Raw genomic sequence first — 19688 nt, forward strand, 5'->3', positions numbered from 1 at the left:
TCAACAAATGGTGCTAGGAAAACTTAACGTTCACATGCAAAAGAAGGAAACTAGGTCATTACCTAACACCATATACAAAAATTAACTCAAAATGGATCAAGGACCAAAAAGTAAGAACTAAAACAATAAAACTCTTAAAGAAAACATGGGACAAAAGCTTCAACACGTTGGATTTGGCAACAACTTCAACACCAAAGGCACAGATAACAAAAGACAAAATAGATAAATTGGACTTTGCAAAAATTTTTAAATTCTATACATTGGAAGATACTATCCATGGAATAAAAAGGCAACCCACAGAATAGAAAAAAAAATTGCAGCAAATCATATAATGGATAAGGGATTAATACATAGAATACATAGAGAACTTCTAAAATTTAACAACAAAAAGGCAAACAACCCATATAAAAAGCAGACAAAGGACTCTTCTCCAAAAAAGATATAGAAATGGCCAATGAGCACACAAAAAGATGCTCAACATCACTAATCATTAGAGAAATGAAAATCAATCAAAATGACAATTAGACATCACCTCACATTCAGGATGGTTATTATCAAAAAACAAACAAACGAAAAACAAAAACAAAAAAAACAGGGGCACCTGGGTGGCTCAGTCGGTTAAGCATCTGACTTTTGATTTCGGCTCAGGTCGTAATCTCACGGTTTGTGGGTTTGAGACCCATGTCGGGCTCTGCACTGTCTACACGGAGCCTGCTTGGAATTCTCTCTCTCTCCCTCTCTCTGCCCCTCCCAGACTCATGCTTTCTTGCTCTCGCTCTCTCTCACTCTCTCAGGAAAAAAAAAAGTGTTGGCAAGGATGTGGAGAAATTGGAACCACTGTGCACTGTTGGCAGTGATGTAAAATGGTAGAGCCACTGCAGAAAACAGTATGGCGGCTCCTCAAAAAATTAAAAATGGAATTACCATATGATCCAGCAATTCCACTTCTAGGTCTACACCCACAAGAACTGAAAGCAGGATCTCGAAGAGATACTTGTACACCCATGTTCACAATAGCGTTATATACAATAGCTAGGATATGGAAGCAACCCAAGCATCGATCGACAGATGAATGGATAAGCACAATGTGGTACATACATTGAGTGATACTCCCCTGCTTTTCAAAAGTTTATGTGCCACTTCACTTTTACAAAAGACTCACATTAATACTTAGTTTCACTAACTTAAAGAAATCTGAAGAGGATTGTTAATTTTACAAAAAAAAAAAAAAGGCAAAAAGTAAAAACAGCATTCAGCATTTGTTTTACAGCAAGTGATTACAGAGGCAGCACCCATTCTGAACAGTGAGAGTGGCCCTGCCAAGCTCCTTCCCCAGGAAATACACTCAGCATCTCAGCATCAAGCCTCCATAGCTCTGAACTGTGTCTGTGAACACCCGTGCTTTATTGTGACTTATTTTGTGCATCCATTAGCAAGAGATGTCATAAATCCATGATCAGTAAAGCCTAAGAGGTTATTTTTGGGGTCTGGGAATGCTCAAAATATTTTTCATGTAAATTAATTGTAATTGTTTCTTCACTTTCTGCCATTTCAGCTTACAAAGGGTTTCCTAGGAATGCTCTACTTTCAGGCAGGAGGAGAAACTTGTATTACCTATTGTAACAAGTAATAACCATGAGGATGTGGAGAAATCAGAACGCTTGTGCACTGCTGGTGAAATTTTAAAATGGTATGGTCAGGGACATCTGGGTGGCTCAGTCAGTTTAGCAACTGAGTCTTGATTTCGGCTCAGGTCATGATCTAGCAGTTTGCGGGATTGAGCTCCCCTTCAGGCTTGCACTGACAACACAGAGACTTCCTGGGATTCTCTCCATCCTCTCTCTCTGCCCTCTCCTTCTCTCTCTCTCTCTCAAAATAAATAAATAAATAAACATTTTTTAAAAATGGTATGTGGGAATGCAAGCTGGTGCAGCCACTCTGGAAAACAGTATGGAGGTTTCTCAAAAAACTAAAAGTAGAAGTACCCTATCATCCAGCAATGGCACTACTAAGTATTTATCCACGGGATACAGGTGTGCTGTTTCAAAGGGACACATGCAACCCCATGTTTATAGCAGCACTATCGACAATAGCCAAAGTATGGAAAGAGCCCAAATGTCCATCGATGGATGAATGGATAAAGATGTGGTGTATATATATAATGCAGTACTACTCAGCAATCAAAAAGAATGAAATCTTGCCATTTGCAACTACGTGGATGGAAATGGAGGATATTATGCTAAGCAAAATTAGTCAGAGAAAGACAAAAATCATATGACTTTACTCATATGAGAACTTTAAGAGACAAAACAGATGAACATAAGGGAAGGGAAACAAAAATAATATAAAAACAGGGAGGGGGCCAAAACATAAGAGACTCATAAATATGGAGAACAAACTGAGGATTATTGGAGGGGTTGTGGGAGGGGGGATGGTCTAAATGGGTAAGGGGCACTAAGGAATCTACTCCTGAAATCATTATTGCACTATATGCTAACTAGCTTGGATGTAAATTTAAAAAAATAAAAAAAACAAAATTAAAAACTAAAAAAAAAGAAAACCCCCCCAAAAATGGTATGGTCACTGCAGAAAATGATATATGGCAGGACCTCAAAAAGTTAAACATAAAATTACCATATGATTCCAGCAATTTTACTGGCAGGTATATATGCAAAAGAATAGAAAGCAGCCACTCAAAAAGATACTTATTCAACAAAGTTCATGGCAGTATTATTCACAATTGCCAAAAGGCAGACAACCCAAATGTCCATCAATAGATGAATAAATTTTTTTAAGATGTTATATAGATACAATTTTATTCTGCCAAAAAAAGGAATAAGGTCTAATATATGCTACAACATGGATGAATCTTTAAAATATTACACTAAGTGAAGTAAATCACCTACAAAAGGACAAATATTGTGTGATTCCATTTATATGCAGAATCTATGACAGGCAAATTTCATAGAGACAGAAAGTAAAGTAGAGGTTACCAGGGGATGGGGGAATGAGGAGTTACTGTTTAACAGGTCAAGAGTTTCTGTTTGGGATGATGAAAAAGTTCTGGAAATGAACAGTGGAGATGGTTGTGTGACATTCTCAGTGTACTTAATACTAATGAACTATACACTCCAAATGGTTAAAATGGTAAACTTATGTTATATATATTTTGCCATAATAAAAATACTTTTCGGGGCACCAGTGGCTCAGTGAATTAAGCATTTGATTTCAACTCAGGGTCATGATCTCATGGTTGTGAGATCAAGCCTCAAGTTGGGCTCCAAGCTGCTTGAGATTCATTCTCTCTCTCTCTCTCTCTTTCTCTCTCTGTCCCTCCCTACTCCCATGTGCACACATGCTCACTCTCTCTCAAAATAAATAAACATTAAAAAAAAAATAAAACAGGGGCACCTCGGTGGCTCAGTCAGTTAAGCATCTGACTTCGGCTCAGGTCATGATCTCACAGTTTGTAAGAGCCCCACATCAGGCTCTCTGCTGTTAGCACAGAGCCCACTGCAGATCCTGGTTCCCTCTCTCTATGCCCCTTCCCCTCTTGTGTTCTCTCTCTCTCTCAAAAATAAAATTCATAAATAAATAAATAATAAAATAAATATATTTTTAACCATTTGAGGGAAAAACCAAGAACACTGAAAATTCAAATATAATAATCAAATACTAGCATGACCTGATTAGTACAGTGTCCAAACAGAATTCCCCTTTCTCTCTCCCTCCTCCCCTTCCTTCCTTCCTTCCTTCCTTCCTTCCTTTTTTAGGTCTTTCCTTCTTTCTCAGGTTTTACAGCAAATAACTAAACATTTTGAGGAAGACAGGTGCATGAGGGAATTTTAATGAGAATTTCGTTTTAAAAGGATAAATCGTATTACAACAGAGACTGGCAGAATGAGGTAATCTATAGCAGGGATTATAAACAACCAGCAGGCAAAACCAAAACCCCAGAAGGTACTTCTATCTTCAGTAAAAGGGAAAATGAAGAAAGAACAAAAATACATGTGCAAGCCCCAAATTTTAAGTCCCTCAGTTCTAGGACAACTCCTTGTAACTATCTTAAAGGATAAGATGAGTTAAATAATTCAGGCAGAGCCAGTTTCACTGGCTGTGAACTACTAGGCAAGGAAACAAAGAAACATAGCCTGGATTCCATGCCAGCAAAGGTCAAGGATCACATCTTACACCATCTCTAAATGTACAGCCTACCACTCTAGCTTCCCAACGCTGCAGACACACTTTGTGGGAAATCAGTTTAAAACTCTCATGGTCCTCAATAGGTAGTTAAGTTCAGATTTCCCAACCTAATATCTCATAGAAAGAACAAGCCAGTTTCATCCATGTTCTTCTGCTGATTACTGCTCAACTATTTCACATCTCCAAGAAAAAGGTTATGGCCAAAGAAAAATGTTTGCATTCTTTAGCCTTTCACTTGATTTGACAAGGATCATCTATAAACCAAACTTTAAGAAATCAGGATAGACCTAACTTACTAATGATTCTTTAAAAAAAAAATCATAATGTCACCGTTATGATTGTAACTGGCAGAAATGGTCTCCTAAGATGCATTCCAGCTCTAATTAAAACAGGGCTGTCCCAGAGCTCCCACTTAATTTTAATTTATATTAAAATAACTCAGAAGAGCTATTCGATATATTGAACAACCACCTTAAATCCAGTTGGTTAAATGTTAGCATCTTCCCTTTCCATTAGCCATAGGTTTAAGATGGATAATGTGCTGAGGGAGAGAGGCAGCATCCAAATTACCAACACAAGTGGCCTTTTTTCAGGCCAAAGAAATTGTTTTCTAAAAATGAGATTATGCTATACTTAGTCAAGCTATTTAAAAGATGGAGTGCTAAAAAGATTCTGTCCATCAATAACCATATCAGTGGAACTAATCAAAACTGTAAGAACAGCATCTAAAAACTCATTTTAATCAATGTTGAAGAGATTGAACTCCCACAGCTTTTCACTTAATTATACCGATGATCTGAAAGCTGGAAGAGATTCCAAATATTCTGACAGCTCTTCCACTTCATTCAGAGTTCTCTGGACTACTCTATGCAGAAACAGGACCACTGTTTCACTCCGCTCACTCAGCTTTACTTTTGTTAAAGCACTTACTACAACCTGACATTACATGATATAGTTACATGTTTACTAGTTACTATCCCTCTCCCACCAGAATATCACCTCCATAGCAAGAGGCCCTGTGTGTTTGCTCTTATATCCCACCGCATCAACAACAGCACTTGGCACAGACCAAGCCTTTAGTAACTACTGTATCTGTTTACTGACTGACTGAATAATTCTTGCCCAATACCCTTTTATTTTATACATGAGATAATTTGAGGCCCAGAGGAGTAAAATGACTTGTGCAAGGTCATTAGGCTAACTAGAGGGAAAGCCACACTTAGAACCAGGCCTCTCAAATCCCAGTCATCCTTCCACTGTCAATGCAATTATGCCACTCTGCTTTTGATGGCTCTCCATTGCCTTACAAAAAAAAAAAAAAAAAGTCAGCACTCCTTACCTTTTTCAAATCTCTCCAAATTTTGCCTGACCCACTTTTCTAGTGCTATTTCTGCCACTCCTTTTCACGCCATATGTTCCTGCTACCTCAGTATACCATGGCTTCCATGCTTACCTTTCCATCTCCTCCCCATCTATCCAAATTCTCCCCACCCTTCAAGACCCAGCTCAATTATCACTTCCTCTGTAAGCTTCCTCCTTATCTTTCTTTATCCTTCGTCACCAGAATATTCACTTCTTCTTCTCAGTTCCCATGGCATTTTGACCTATTGGAGCATACTTTACATTCTGCCTTGTCTTTCTTCTTTACTAGACTGTGAGTTCTTCATTTTTTTAAATATTTTTTTAATTTTATTTATTTTGAGAGAGAGTATGAGCAGGGGAGGGGCAGAGAGAGAAGGAGAGAGAGAGATCCCAAGCAGGCTAAGGTTAAGTACGTGTAACCGACTAAGCCATCCAGGCACCCAGCGAGTTCTTCATTTTTATATTTACTAGCAACTTCATAGTGCCTGATATGAACAGCTGATCAAGGGGAAAAGGAAGGAATACAGGGGAGGTGTGCTACCCTTCTATGCTCAGTATGACTCCCAATGTAACAACACCCTCCCAGCATCCCAACTGGCTGCTCCAACAACAAAGGACAAAAGTTAGCTACGGTTAAAAAAGGGAGGTGACATTAAACAAGACAGCACATGGGAGTGCCTGGGTGTCTCAGTCAGTTGGGTGTCTGACTCTTGGTTTTAGCTCAGGTCATGATCTCATGGTTTGTGAGTTCGAGCCCCGTATTGGGCTCACACTGGCAGTGCAAAAGCCTGCTTGGAATTCTCTCCTCTTCTTTCTGCCCCTCCCCTGCTCATGCACACATGTGCGCTGTACTCTATCAAATAAATAAATAAAATAAACAAACAAACTTTAAAAAAATGACAGCACATGAAATCAGCTAGTGAAATGTAGAACACAAATTATATTACATTGTTCTGCAATAATGTAAAAAATGCTACCTTCTTTTCTTAAGTTAACTCTGCAACAAAGTTATTAATACTTTTGCATTCAAGTAATCTGCACTCCCCCAACCTTTGTTCTTTTCATGCTTTACCCATGGTGCCCAGCCCAGGGTGTGTATTCAAGGCATGTCTGCTGACTAAAGATAAACTGGGTTTCCAATGACTCAGGCTGGATGGGATGTGGGTGGTCATGGTGCTTGTAAAAATTAATGATAGGATACTTCATTTAGAATGAAGTAGAGGGACAGGAGGGGGGTGGGTACTTTTCACACCCAGCACTCAGGTCAATTTCAGACCCAAAGGGAAGTGGCACATTGCATGCAGGTGGATACTACCTTACTATCAAAGCTGGAGGAAGGAATGTTTCCTCCTCCCCCTCCCCAACAGCCCAGCCACAGACAGGTAGTCACAATTCAGCCAATAAGAAGCCACTATACTTCCAACACCCAGTTTACTCCAGTGGACTTTTACTTCATAATTGTCCCTCCCAACACCTCCCTTTCCTCTATAAAAGAGCAGTCCTCTGCTTTGTTCTCCAGTCTTGCCCATGGTACTGCCATAGCTTCCATGTCCCAGACTACAATTCTCTGCTATTGCCAAATAAACACATCCTTTGTTGGTAAAATAAATGGCAGTTTTATTTTTTAAGGTCAACTAATTTTTCATTAAACTTCATACCAGAAGGCACTGTTACTTATTTTGGCCTACTCAAAGGTAACCATTAACAGATTGCGATCTTGTTTTGTTTCTTTATATCTAGGATCAACCGGGTTTTTTTTAACAGACAAAATGCATAGAAAGATGGTAATTGGGAAATATTTTTATAAGCCAACCCTCTGGAAGTAAACCTGTATCTTCTTTCAACCTCCACACCACCCCTACTAGCTAGTATGGATGATGAGATTAATTGAAATGTCAGGGGTTCCCTGACCGTCATTGTTCACTAGTTGTCATTAGGTCACTGATAACAAACTGATAGTGACTTAGAACTGTGTGGGCCAAAAAGAAAGACTAGACCTGAAGGTGCATAAAGTGAACATCTTTAGGATGTTAATTTGAGCTGCCCATGCTGATCAAGAAACAAAAATCTTAACTAGAAATAATAAAGACAACAAATTTGGTCCTGAGGTTTTCTTCTTTTTTATCGTTGCCAATTAAAGACCAGTATGTTTGATTCATCACATCAATAAAAGAAAGGACAAGAACCATATGAGTCTCTCAATAGACGCAGAGAAAGCATTTGACAAAATACAGCATCCTTTCTTGATTAAAAACCCTCAAGAAAGTAGGGATAGAAGGAGCATACCTCGAGATCATAAAAGTCATATATGAATGACCCAACGCTAATATCATCCTCAATGGGGAAAAACTGAGAGCTTTCCCGCTAAAGTCAGGAACAAGACAGGGATGTCCACTCTCGCCACTGTTATTCAACATAGTATTGGAAGTCTTAGCCTCTGCAATCAGACAACACAAAGAAATAAAAGACATCCAAATTGGTCAGGAGGAGGTCAAACTTTCACTCTTCGCAGATGACATGATACTCCATATGGAAAACCCAAAAGATTCCACCAAAAAACTGCTAGAATTGATTCATGAATTCAGCAAAGTTGCAGGATATAAAATCAACACACAGAAATTGGCTGCATTTCTATACACCAATAATGAATCAACAGAAACAGAAATCAAGGAATCAAACCCATTTACAGTTGCACAAAAAAACATAAAATACCTAGGAATAAATCTAACCAAAGAGGTGAAAAATCTATACACTGAAAACTATAGAAAGCTTATGAAAGAAATTGAAGAAGACACAAAAAAAATGGAAAAAGATTCCATGCTCCTGGGTAGGAAGAACAAATATTGTTAAAATGCCAATACTACCCAAAGCATTCTACATATTCAACACAATCCTTATCAACATAACACCAGCATTCTTCACAGAGCTAGAACAAATAATCCTAAAATTTGTATGGAACCAGAAAAGACCCCAAATAGCCAAAGCAATCTTGAAAAAGAAAACCAAAGCAAGAGGCATCACAATCCCAGACTTCAAGCTATACTACAGAGCTGTAATCGTCAAGACAGTATGGTAGTGGCACACGAACAGACACTCAGATCAATGGAACAGAATAGAGAACCCAGAAATGGACCCACAAACGTATAGCCAACTAATCTTTGAAAAAGCAGGAAAGAATATCCAATGGAATAAAGACAGTCTCTTCAGCAAGTGGTGCTGGGAAAACTGGGACAGCGACATGCAGAAGAATGAACCTGGACCACTTTCTTACACCATACACAAAAATAAACTCAAAATGGATGAAAGACCTCAATGTAAGACAGGAAGGCATCAAAATCCTCGAGGAGAAAGCAGGCAAAAACCTCTTTGATCTTGCCCGCAGCAATTTCTTACTCAACACGAGTCCGGAGGCAAGGGAAACAAAAGCAAAAATGAACTACTGGGACCTCATCAAAATAAAAAGCTTCTGCACAGCGAAGGAAACAATCAGCAAAACTAAAAGGCAGCTGACAGAATGGGAGAAGATATTTGCAAATGATATATCAGATAAAGGGTTAGTATCAAAAATCTACAAAGAACTGATCAAACTCAACACCCAAAAAACAAATAATCCAGTGAAGAAATGGGCAAGACATGAATAGACACTTCTCCAAAGAAGACATCCAAATAGCCAACCGACACATGAAAAAATGCTCAACATCACTCATCATCAGAGAAATACAAATCAAAACCACAATGATGGCTCACCTCACACCTGTCAGAATGGCTAACATTAACAACTCAGGCAACACTAGATGTTGGCGAGGATGCGGAGAAAGAGGATCTCTTTTGCATTGTTGGTAGCAATGCAAGTTGGTGCAGCCACTCTGGAAAACAGTATGGAGGTTCCTCAAAAAACTAAAAATAGAACTACCCTATGACCCAGCAATTGCACCACTAGGCATTTATCCACGGGATACAGGTGTGCTGTTTCAAAGGGACACATGGACCCCCATGTTTATAGCAGCACTATCGACAATAGCCAAAGTATGGAAAGAGCCCAAATGTCCATCAATGGATGAATGGATAAAGAAGAAGTGGTATATATATACAATGGAGTATTACTCGGCAATCAAAAAGAGTGAAATCTTGCCATTTGCAACTACGTGGATGGAAATGAAGGGTATTATGCTAAGTGAAATTAGTCAGAGAAAGAACAAAAATCATGACTTCACTCCTATGAGGACTTTAAGAGACAAAACAGATGAACATAAGGGAAGGGAAACAAAAATAATATAAAAACAGGGAGGGGGACAAAACAGAAGACACTCATAAATATGGAGAACAAACTGAGGGTTATTGGAGGGGTTGTGGGAGTGGGGGTGGTCTAAATGGGTAAGGGGACTAAGGAATCTACTCCTGAAATCATTATTGCACTATATGCTAATTTGGATGTAAATTTTAAAAGAAATTAAATTAAATTAAAAAAAAAGAGGAAGTCAGGAAGATTCAAAGCATGATAAGGATTCAACACACCATTGGTGACTTGAAGATGTGTGGGTGTGGGGAAGGCACATGATGAAGACTCTCTAGAAGCTGAGAAAAGCCCTGAATGACAGCCAACAAAGAAACAGGAACCTCAGTACCACAACCAGTAGAACTAGATTCTACCAGAAACGTGAATGAGCTTGGAAGTATATTATTCCCTAGACTCTCCATCTAAGAGCCCAAAGTGGCTAATATCATCATTTTTGGCTTTGTGAGGCGCTAAGCAGCGAATCCAATTGAGCCTGCTCAGACATCTAACTTACAGAACTCTGATAATAAATGAGTGCTGTTTTAAGTTTGAAAAAAAAAAAAAAAAGACGAATATGTTCATAAAACTGACAAGAAACCCACATTCTGGGGCCATGGCTTTGTACCAGCCAACTCTGGCTACTTCTTCCTCAACTGGAACATCAGGAGCTTTCAGGGTTAGAAGAGAAAAACTAACACCTCATAGCTATTTCTTCAAAGCACAGGCTAAGTAAGCACTCTCTCTTCTATTTAGCTCTTTTCCTCCCCAAAAGATACAGCCTGAAAATCTTGCTGCTTTGCCCATCAAGGTTTATTCAACACTATCTGAAATTTTTGTAATAAGTACATTTTAAAAGGCCTTTTTAATGAGCACCGTCTTATTTATCTGAGTTACAACGGTTAATGTCTAATATCTTAATGTGTTTTTCTCAGAAGTAAATAAAGCTATAAGGCCTCTGGCCTATAGAGGAAGCTAAAACTGAGTCTAAAAATCACCATTATAAGCAAAACAAACTCTCCCTCCTATGTATGTATGCGCGTGCATACAATCACACACAAATTGGCATTAACACCTAATATATAATGACTCAAGAACATATCTTGCAACTTAATGATAATTGCAAGCACTAAATGGTCCTCTAACAGTTCAAAGAGCTCCATCTTCCAGAGCACCTAACCTATTAGCAAGAAGAGATTACAGACAACGGAAAGAACTCAGCTCAGTTACTTAACCTCTGAACCTTAGCCTTCTCATCTGTAAAATGAGGGGCTGATCTAGAACAGTGCTGAGCAGTAGAATGCAAGCCACAAATGTGAACTGGATATATACTTTTTAATTTTCTAGTAGGCACATTTAAAAAAGCAAAAAGAAACAGGTAGAATTAATTTTAATAATGTTTTATTCAATCTAACATAGCTAAAACTTTCCTTCAACATATAATCAACATTTTGAAAGTATTAATGATGTATTTTACATTCATTTTTCATACCAAGTATTTGAAACCTACCCCACATCTCAATTTGGACAAGCCACATTTCAAAGGCTCAACAGCCACATGGGACCAGTGGCACCATATGAGACAGCACAAATCTAGATGATCTTTGAATTCCTCTCAATACTGGACGTAATTTTAACAAAGGGGAGAAGAGATGTATACATCAAAGTAGACTTAGAAAAACTGTTAAGTTTTTAAATTCAGTGAAGTTGGATCTGTAAACAACTGAGTAGGTGGTGTGATCTACTACTTGCAGACTTAACCTGTTCATGTTACCATGGCCACCATCCTACAAACGTACAGAGAGATTAAGCACATTCAGGACAGCGTACAACTGCTTAATGAATGAGACTTCTAGAAAATCCTAACTACGAAAAAACAACTGTTAAAATGAGACTTCAACAGAAACAACAAAAGAAAAATAATTGACAACCATGTTATCTTCCACATATTAAGATAATGCTATGAAACACAATTTGCACATGCTTTTGGAATTATTTCTCTAATTACTCAACATCCACTGTTCTAGAAAGAGTCACGCTGTTCCTCTCACACTGCCTTGCTTATTAGTCCCTTTGTGATCAATGATCTGCCTTCGCCAGATGGCCAGTCTGGGTTAAGACTACAATATGAGATCAGAGAACAAAGCAAAGCTAACTGGCCTTCCCAGGAACTGAACCTGTGACCCTGACCTCATTATCTCTAGAAAATAGTTAACCCCTCACAAACGTGCCTGGGCAGCTGCATCATAAATAGTGCCAACAAAGTCCACTGCTGCGTCTGTCACAATACTCTGGTAGAGAAAAAGTCACTCTAAATTTATGAAGAACTTTGCAAAATGAAGAAAATTCTGCATGCTTCCTTTAAAGTAGTCTGGAGTTCAGCAGCAGTGTCTTACTAGCTCTGCTGGATCAGTCACGAGCTCCCTGAGAACATTAGCTGCGGCCCCCACCTAAGACCACACATGGCTTTATCAAGGGGGTTCAGTTGTACTGATGTTTCCTCTCCCAAAATCAGTGGGCATGTCCTTTCCTTTCTATGTCTCCTATGTGAGGAAACCATGGGTTAACAACTATATACAAGAATTTTCACAGATTATTTATTGAATCCAGCTTATCTCACATTTAAATAATAACCAAATTTCTCTATTGCATCCCCTCCCTGCCTGCTCCCCTTTCCCTCTTAGTGCCAGCCAATCCCTCACCAGGTGAGTGGGGTGAGGCCAGTGGACTTCTGGGTGGATTGTTCTTACCTTCCCTGGTAAAAGCCCAACACCTTTTTATTTATTTTTTTATTTTTATTTTTATTTTTTTTTTATTTTTGGGACAGAGAGAGACAGAGCATGAACGGGGGAGGGGCAGAGAGAGAGGGAGACACAGAATCGGAAACAGGCTCCAGGCTCTGAGCCATCAGCCCAGAGCCCGACGCGGGGCTCGAACTCACGGACCGCGAGATCGTGACCTGGCTGAAGTCGGACGCTTAACCGACTGCGCCACCCAGGCGCCCCCCAACACCTTTTTAGTAAATTGTCCTTCCTTTCTTGTTATTGAGAATAATAACTCTTAGCAGCTGCTTCTTGCTCTTAAATTCTAACAACCTGTCTCTAACGAGCTCAGTACTTACTTCTGATTTAAATATTTCCCTGAAGTGTTTCAGGGATGCTGTTTCTGTATCTTTTCCTTAAACATTTAATAATTTAACACAGTACCAGTTTCAGAAGCAAGTTTATCGAAATTTCCACTTAAGCTTCATAGTAGGCTTTTGAAAAATTCTACAAACATCTGGAAGAGCTGGTGAAGATTTTTAAATCTGACTGAAAATATTCATTGTCACATTTCAAATGGAATCACCTTTCCACATGCAAACTTACTACAATATAAAAGCTATGACATATGGTTGGGCTATTTGGCTTCTTAAATGTTTCTGATAACATGTCTCTAGAAGACATTCAACATCTCTTAAAGGTTTTTTCTCCATTTGTTTTATTTCCACAAAGTTACTTCAGAATTTTTTTAATTTATGGATTAAGAGTCTGTAATCCTGCACTTCTCATACATCTGTGGAAATCATACATATATGTAAATCTAATATATGCATATGTATCTGCCTCAAAGCTACTAGTATAAATAAACATCTAAGTTGATTTTGCTCTTCTTATCTCCAAGGATTTTCACATCAAGAATAATAGTACTATCAAAATGTTGTACACCTAAAACTAATAACATTGTATGTCAATTATACTTAAAAAAACAAAAACAAAAACAAAAACATAGAACAGTGCAAAATATAATGGTAACCAAGTTTAGTATCGAATTACAACAACCATTCAATAGCTGGAATGTTTCTTGATGCTCACAGAAACTATACCAATTCACTGAAGGGTCAAGTGTTAGACAATAGGAATAACTTAATAAATTAAACATAAGACATAAGCTTACTAAATATGGACACATTTCATTAGGGGAAAAACCATTTCTTGAGGGCTAACCTAAGGATGAAATCTGATACTGAACAATAAATAAAATAATATATTCACTTTTATCTCATCTTAACAGAAAATGAAGACTGAGGAACAGAAATGTATGGATTTTCAAACCACATAAATAAACCATGAAACTGCTGTTCTTTGTCTAATATATCAACATGATCTACACAAACTCTGATTTTAAAATTATCAGATCTGAATAGACTAACATCAATTCAACAAATAAACTATTTAAACATACAGTTAAAAGTTTAAAGCTCCATGTACACAGACACTAAAATGCAAAAGGAACATAATTTTATATACCTTTAAGTACCTGGTAGTCATCTTATTTATAAAAGACACTCCCACATGTCAACAGCAGTAGGCAAACCATACCCTACAAGAGTCTGAATCTGTAAGATGTAAATGTGAAAGAAATAATGAAATCTGCTTTTCTATTGTCATTTAAAATCATCTATTCGTAAATTCTCAGTACTACTTATAAAACATATTCCCTTATGGCATTCTTTCTTTCTGACAATATTTTTAAAAGAGGAAATTTCCAGAAATAAAATAAAATACTGCTAAAAATTAAGAAGCACTTGCAAAGAACTAAAATAAAAAAAATTAATAGGGCATTTAGTTGTGCTTCAAGTACTTTACAAAATAAATACTTTAACTGCCCAGTGATTTTGAGACAAATCAATATACTATAAAATACTCTTGCAGCTCTTAAGTCTTCATTCTGTGCCTTAACAAAAGCTGGCATTCATTCGTAATGAAGTCTTTTTATAGTTACACAGCTATTTCATGTCTCTTTTGAAGACATATTAAACCTTTGGGTGCTCAATAAAACTGACCAATTAATTGACTTTATCGTAAAAACCTGAGAAGCTATTCCCAAATATTTACATCAAAGAGCAGACAAAGTCAAAATGAATTACTAGTCTATCCAATGTTTTCTTACTCGACTAAGTTGAAAATTTTCTTCAAGTGGGTCCTTTCAAAGGAAACCACAAAAGATGTACCACAAGGGGTAAATTCTCGATACCGACATTCAAATTTACATAAAAGGAATGATGTATCTACAGAAACCATTGTGACATATCAGAACAGAGGGTGAGGGGCAAGGCAGCAGAGAACTTTGGGGTCAAACAGAACTCAGTGTGAATTCTTGCTTCATCTCTACTAACCTTATGACCTTGGGCAAGTTAATAAAACCTCTCTGAGTCTTAATCTCAATTATCAAATGGAAACACAAGGCCAAATTACAGGCTGCTCTGAGCACTAAATTAGATAACATATATAAATAGACTGCTTACCACAGTACCTAAATCATAATAAATACTCAATAAATAAATGAAATTACTAAGAAATGTTTAAGAATCTATTTTCAGTGTAATTTAATATTCAAATTCCAACTGGTGTAAATTATTAAAAGGAAAAATACAAAGATTCATTAGCAGATTTTTCTTTCATTTAGCCTGATCATCCATTACGTTAGTGCTTTTCAACCTGCAGGTCCTAGCCCATTAATGGAATCTGAAATCATTTAGTGGTTCTTAACTAGCATCTTTAAATAAGATAGAATAAAAATATAAGAATGCATTGCACATCAGAAGTCTAAGCATTGATTCATGAGGTCCTTTAAACATACTTGTAATGTGTTTGTATACTAGATGGCAATATAAAATTCACCTCTTACTGTACAAAAAACATTAAAATCCACTGCTTTATAATAATGAAAATAAAAATAATTAGTTGACGCTGAATGCCTCGTGTGTTCTAGACCTTGTGCTAAACACATACATGATTTCATGCGATCCTTCCAAAAACCCAATAAGGTAGGTACTATTACTTCCACCATTCTACAGATGAGGAAACTGAGACTTAGAGACATTAAGTCACTTGCCAAAGATGCAGTGCTATTAACTGGTAAATCGAGGGTTCAAATTTAGTCACCTAACTCTAGAACCTTCAGTAAGTACTAGGTTGTAAAACAGGTTTTCCTAATATAAAAGTTATTCAAAAAGTAGATTTTTTCATGAAGCCTAATTTGATAGTGATTTTCTGGAGTACAGTATATCCTGAAAAAGGCAGTGTGACTCAGAGGTGAAAACACTAGGCATGAGATCCAGCTTCTGTCCCTGGCATTGCTGCTTCAGTGGCAAGGAGTTGGCAAGTCATTTAATCTCGCTGTGTCTGGATTTCCTCACCTACAAAACGGGAATGATAATATCTGGCCTGCCTCCCCATAGGCCACTGTGAGAAAGTATATGTACATACAACAAGTGAAATACTCTATTGTGCTACTCAGTTATCTGAGATGATCACTGATACCACCCAAGGGGCCTCATTCTTCATGGAAACATACATCAAATATGATCAAAAAAGGAAGGTCACCAGGCTTTTATAAACTGTATGTGGAAACATTCTGCAGTTTTGACACATAGCAAGCCTTCAGTAACTGTTCATTAAACTAAAAGAACTAATTCAATCTGTATACATATTTTATCCATTTGTATTTTATTTTTCATCGATTCATTCTTTCCATAACTATTTAAGTTTATTTATTGAGAGACAGAGACAGCACGAACAGGGAATGGGCACAGAGAGAGGGAGAGAGAAAATCCCAAGCAGGTCCCGCATCTTCAGCATGGAGCCCAACCTGCGGCTCGAACCACGAACTGTGAGATCATGACCTGAGCTGAAACCAAGAGCTGGCTGTTTAACCAACTGAGCCACACAGGCACCCCTCTTTCCATAACTATTTATTGAACACCTACTCTATGCCAAATTCGAAATGTGGACTACAAAGACTATAAACCGTCCCTTGCACTGGAGAATTTCACATTAATTTCAATTAATTTTTGTAAAATACAATTTCTTCATCTAGCAATAATAATGGCTTATAGTTATTATAGTGCTTGATAGTTTAGAAAGAATTACGTGGTAGCTTTTGTTTCCTGCACCAACTGCCTAAGTATGTCAAGTCAGTATTACTATTTACTGACTCCAAATTCAGTGCTAAGTACGGTCTTTACAGTGAAAGTTTCTCGATGTCAGAAGTGACCATAAAAATAAGCTTTTGAAGAAAATACATTTTAATACGGGAAAGGGGCAATCTAGTAGCATGATTTTTCTTTCCTTCACATTTCAGAGTTGAAGTAATCTATAGTGCAAACATATCACCTACAGAAGATGCATTTTTCAAAATGTTTCTTTAAAAACTGTGGCTTTGAAATTTCTTCTACAATTTTCTGTTGAATATATTGAACCAGGATTCAGTTTCCTCATAGAATAAAGGAAGCAATAGTGTAGGTGTGTTTCCTTTGTTGACATTTTAAAATTACTCAAAATTGTTGTATTCAGATTTCAAAGTCACATACAATACCAAATAATTGTTAGCCATTTTATACACAATTTAACAACTAGGATAGGTAATTTTTACAGGTGAACACCAATTTACTGACAACTTAATGAACTGAAATTTGCTACACAGTATTTACTAAGACCCGTTTACTAAAATTGCCTTATTCTTTGTATTCTAACCACTCCCTCTTCATCACCACCACCCCCAACATACTCACACTCCCTCACCTACACCAGATCAGTTTCTGGGCCATTATTCGTAAAACCATATTAAAATTTCACAACACATGGTCCTAGTTACTAGGTTCCCCCCCCCCACTCCCCTCCACCTGAGCCAATGTGTCTTTATATACACATTCTCTCTGAAAATCCAGAATTCAGACAATATTACGATACCTCTTTTCTGAGAACAACAAACATAAAATGTAAACGTTTGCCTTTCTGTTTACTGATAACCATGAATAAAACCCATACCCCACCTACCGTATCCGTAGGGTTAGGAGGTCCAATCTCACCACTACAGAGCTCTGCAAGAAATGACGGTTACAGGACCAGGAAAACCATCTCAAGAACGCCTGGGAGAAGATAAGGAAAACACATTTTACACCACTGGCACTGTGCAGTCTCCCGGCTCCAGCCCTTGGTAAACAGGGAGAACCTTTGTCTTGCCTCAGCCATCAAACTGGTGGCTCATCAGAATTGGGGCAACAAGAGTTTGTGCGAAATGGCTTGGCAGAGGTTAAACAAAGCAATGCAGCTCCGGCGTGGGGAGAGGGCTGAGCACGGTCAGCGTCCGAGATCGCAGACGGCGAGGTCTCGCTGTGCCCCCTTCGCAGCTGGGACCCGACCCTGGGACCCCGGGACCCCGGGATAGGATGCCGCGGCGCGGGAAGGAGAGAGGGAATTAGAAGGTCCCACGCTCTCGGCAAGTTCCCGGGAGGCAGTCCGTCCGCAGGTTCCCTCGCGTGAGATCCAAAGCGGCGCACACTCTGCGCCGGTTCCTCGGGGAGGGTCCGCATCGTACACGCGGGGACACCGCCCCAAATTCCACCGGCCGGCCACACCGAGCCCACGCCCCCAGGGCAAGGGCAAGGTCGGGAATCCCGGGGCGTCGCGGGGGTGCAGCCCGGGGGGGTCGCGAGTGCAGGGGGAGAAGCCCGCCCGCTGCCCCCATTGTCTGGCTCTGGCCGCGGGCCGACAGGGCGCTCACCTGAGTCCCCGCCTGGCTCCGTGGCTGGCAGAGGGATTGGACGGCGACCGGCGGTCCCGCGCGGGCGGCGGACGCGACCCAGCCAGCGGCTGCCCCGCAGCACGGGCAGCCTCCGCAGCAGCACCAGCAGCGCACCCGCCCCTCAGGCGGCCGCGGCCTCCATTGCTCTCCCCGCCGCCGCCACCGCGCGGCACTGCGCGCCCGGCCCCGCGCGGCGTGGTCACGTGCTCCGCCGGCGCCTCGGGCGCTCGGACCCGCGCCGCCGCCCCGCCCGGTTTCGCCCTGGACCGCCGGCCGCCGCCGGGCACCCGGCGCCCGAGTTCTCGCGCCCGCAGGGAAAGGCGCGCGCGGGACAGCTCCCCTCCCTGGAGGTGCCCAGACAGCGGGAGCCGGCCAAGGGAAGGGTTTGGGATTGGTGAACGCCTTCCCAGCACTGCAGGGGATGGCTCGAGGGACCGCTGAACGCGTGGGGGTCTGAGGTTGCTGTGGGGGGCTCAGAGGGAAGCTCGCGTGGGGTGAGAGCCCGGGACCATCAGTCACCACCCCGCCGCGGGTAAAGCTGGCCCCTGGTTAACTGGGTGAGCCGGAGACTAATGCGAGCCACCTGGATTCTAGAGGGAGTTTACCACTACCCCCAACACCGGCCCCGCCCCCGCCGCAGAGGCCCAACAGTGAGAGAGAGCACTGGGACTCCTGAAAGTCAAGCAAGTTGAAAGATGCCACACGAAATAGAAAGGTTCAAAATTGCTTTGCTGAGCCTCTGTACATCAGAACAGAGTGACATTGACTTTACTTATTGTCCCCAGCCATAATGAAATTAAATCTTGAATTTGATATTTTAAGGAAGCTATGTTAACTTTTCGTCTTGTGTCGTAACTGGGAACACAGACTTTTTCTCCATACTTTTTTTTTTTTTTAGTTTATTTATTTTGAAAGAGAGAGAGAGAGAATGAGCAGAGGAGGAGCAGAGAGAAGGGGGACAGAGGAGCCAAAGTGGAATCTGAAGCAGGCTCTGTGCTGACAGCCAGAGCCAGATGTGGGGCTCCAACTCATGAACAATGAGATCATGACCTGAGCCAAATTTGGATGCTTAACTAACTGAGCCACCCAGGCGTCCTTCTCCATACTTTTTGCTTTAACTTTAAGTGGAACCCGGAAAGCATTTTCTAGTGATCTTTTCCTTCACTATACATGCAAAGATGCTAAAAATAATTTAGTATCGGGGCGCCTGGGTGGCGCAGTCGGTTAAGCGTCCGACTTCAGCCAGGTCACGATCTCGCGGTCCGGGAGTTCGAGCCCCGCG

General features: G+C 39.9%; 1 protein-coding gene across 3 annotated transcripts in view; it reads right to left on the bottom strand.

Moving 5' to 3' along the window:
* Window positions 1-18540, bottom strand: part of CRACD (capping protein inhibiting regulator of actin dynamics) — a 280272-nt gene extending 261732 nt beyond the window's left edge. For 2 of the 3 annotated variants that reach the window (XM_043604484.1, XM_043604461.1), the window contains exons 1-2: window positions 18386-18540; window positions 17659-17750 (exon numbers count right to left, since the gene is read on the bottom strand). The gene's annotated coding sequence lies outside the window, so the exon portion shown is untranslated. Of the gene's footprint in view, window positions 1-14770; window positions 14862-17658; window positions 17751-18385 lie in introns of those variants that run through there. The other variant, XM_043604469.1, reaches the window with a different exon arrangement.
* Window positions 18541-19688: the final 1148 nt, after the last annotated feature.

This window comes from Prionailurus bengalensis, chromosome B1, assembly GCF_016509475.1.
Source record: "Prionailurus bengalensis isolate Pbe53 chromosome B1, Fcat_Pben_1.1_paternal_pri, whole genome shotgun sequence".
NCBI classification, from domain to species: Eukaryota; Metazoa; Chordata; class Mammalia; order Carnivora; family Felidae; genus Prionailurus; species Prionailurus bengalensis.